The following is a 2,829-nucleotide window of genomic DNA, read 5'->3' as shown; positions in this document are numbered from 1 at the left end:
GCAGTAAGTAGTGGGAACCAGACTCATAATTGTGGGACTGTCTTTATTATGTAAGAAATTTAATTACTTTGAAATCAATCAAACTTAGATTCAATTCTAGGTATGTCCCTTAGAAATGTATGATTTTGGGAAAATGAATGAGATCTTCTTTAATTTCTTTAATTATAAAGAAATTAGTTTAGTTTCTTTAATTATAAAATGAGGATTACAGTTCTTGTTACTGTCAATATTGTAAACAGTAGACCATGGCTGTATGATTAGAATATACTCTAAGATTTTTGAGCAGTAGAGTGATGTCATTTGGACTGTTTCAGGAGAACTGATTGTTGGAGGCTAGAATGAACATGGAGAGACTTGGTAGGGGCCTATTGCAGTGGACCAGGAATAAATTGAGAAGTAGGGAATGATCAAATTTGTGATATATTTTCATAGTAGAGTGAATAGGATTTATTAAAGGATAATGAGAGTGAAGAGTACAGCAATTTTTTGTCTGAACAATAACATGGAAAAAGCATTTAATGAGATAAATAGGGAATATTTCTTTAAATTTTGTATAGAAAATGCTTATGTTTATTATGCACATTTAAAAAGTTTTTAAATACTAAATGCCATTCACTTGGATGTCAAAATTAGAGATGTTGCATATCCAAGTTTGCAAAGTAAGAAGAGAGGTTAGGGGCTAGGGACACAAAACCACTGCTGTAACATTTAATTGTCAGAAAAAGGGAAATATCCACCTAAAAGCCTAAGAAGTGTCAGTGAGGTCTGAGACAATTCAGGACAGGGAACTTCCATTCACAGTTTGATCTACCCACATTGATTATGTAAATTACCTCAAGTGGGCCTCAAGTATTAGACTTTTGTGACTATAAATGCTGCACTTTTTGGATTTCTCTAACTTATTTTTTTAATTAATTCAATTCTTTTTTCACTTCAGCAAAGCTGAAGCTTTGCTTCCTCTGGAAAGTCTTCTGTCATACCTATTTGATATACTCTTGTACTATGACTCTTAGCACTATTTGAATATTCATTTAATGGCACTAATAACCTGAGTCTGGAATTGCCTGATTTCTTGGTGTGTGTCATAACATTGAGGGACAGAAACTCTGTCTTGGACTTGATAATAAAAATGTCCATGACACATTGGACACAAATAGTTGTTCTATACTCATTCTTCCAACGAATGGAAAAAAAAAAAATCTTACATTTGAGCATTTTCCCCCTTTAACTTTCCCTCTTTGTTTTGTAGGTAAGTTGCTTCTACTATATGAAGTCACCTCCTGTACACATTGAAAGTGAAAGTGAAGTTACTCAGTTGTGTCTGACTCTTTGTGACCCCACACTTTAGCCTACCAGGCTTCTCCGTCCATGGGATTTTCCAGACAAGAGTACTGGAGTGGGTTGCCATTTCCTTCTCCAGGGGATCTTCCCGATCCAGGGATCGAACCTGGGTCTCCCGCATTGTAGGCAGATGCTTTCACCGTCTGAACCAGGGAAGTCCCTATAATCTGTACAGATTAGATGGAGTCAAAAAACAATATAACCTACTTTGTTCTCCTGGGACTCACACAGAATCCAAAGGAGGAGAAAGTACTTTTGTTATGTTCCTGTTTGTCTACATTTTGACTGTGGTGGGCAATTTTCTAATTATAGTCACTGTAACTGTCAGTAAGCCCTGAACACACCAATGTACTTTTTTCTTGCTTGCTTGTCATTTATGGATATTACTTATTCCTCTTCTATTACCCCCAGATTGATCTCCGACTTGTTCGTTGGAAAAAAAACATAACTTTCAAATCTTGCATGACCCAGCTCTTTACAGAGCACCTTTTCTCTGGATCAGGGGTCTTCCTTCTGCTGGTGATGGCCTATGACCGATATGTGGCCATCTGCAAGCCCTTGCATTACTTGGTGATAGTGAGGCAAAGGGTATGTGTTGTGCTGTTTGTGGTGGTTTTCTGCATTCAGTAATTCAACTGAATTCAACTGTCGGAGGTTTTCTGCATTCAGTAATTCAACTTAGCACTGTTTATGGGCTCCCTTTCTGTGGCCCCAATATCATTGATCACTTTCTCTGTGACATGTACCCTTTATTGAAACTGGTCTGTACTAATACCTTTGTCATTGACATCTTAGTGCTGGCCAATGGGGGACTGATCTGCACTATTGTGTTTCTGCTCTTACTTGTCTCCTATGGAGTCATCCTGCACTCTCTGAAGAATCTGAGTCAGGAAGGGAGGTGGAAAGCCTTCCAGACCTGTGGTTCCCATATCATTGTGGTTGTCTGCTTCTTTGTTCCCTGTATTTTCATATATGTAAGACCTGCTAAGACCTTCTACATTGATAAATCATTGACCGTGTTCTATACAGTTATAACCCCCATGCTGAACCCACTAATCTACAGTCTAAGAAATTCTGAGTTAACTTATGCTATGAAGAAGCTCTGGAAAAGAAACATCATATCTCATATTAAATAAATGCATCATCCATCATGAAGGGAGTCATTTGACATCAAAGTTCCTTTTCTTAGAACACAAAAGTCATTATAAAATTTGTTCTGATTTTTCTTTCTTCAAAGAGTTTATGGTAATAGTAATTAAAGATTACAATTATACAACCATGGTATAAGAGCAGTTTTCATACTTACTAGAATATAAAGACTATAATTACTTGCCCATCAGTGTATCTAGAATGGTGTGATGCCTATATAGCAAGGAATTGATATGTAATGAATTAGAGAGTACATTTTTATATAGTTATACTGATTTTTCATCAACTTATGCATTTATATTTTTATTCTTTTTCAGGGACAGTGTAATTTTTATTCAG

At 36.3% G+C, this 2,829-nt stretch overlaps 1 pseudogene; it reads left to right on the top strand.

Annotated features, from left to right (window-relative positions):
* The first annotated feature begins 1,521 nt into the window (after positions 1-1,521).
* Positions 1,522-2,477, top strand: LOC102264439 (olfactory receptor 4A47-like; annotated as a pseudogene).
* The last annotated feature ends 352 nt before the right edge of the window (positions 2,478-2,829 follow it).

Source organism: Bos mutus, unplaced genomic scaffold (assembly GCF_027580195.1).
Source record: "Bos mutus isolate GX-2022 unplaced genomic scaffold, NWIPB_WYAK_1.1 CTG206, whole genome shotgun sequence".
Taxonomy (NCBI): Eukaryota; Metazoa; Chordata; class Mammalia; order Artiodactyla; family Bovidae; genus Bos; species Bos mutus.
This window is presented reverse-complemented; position numbering and strand designations above follow the sequence as displayed.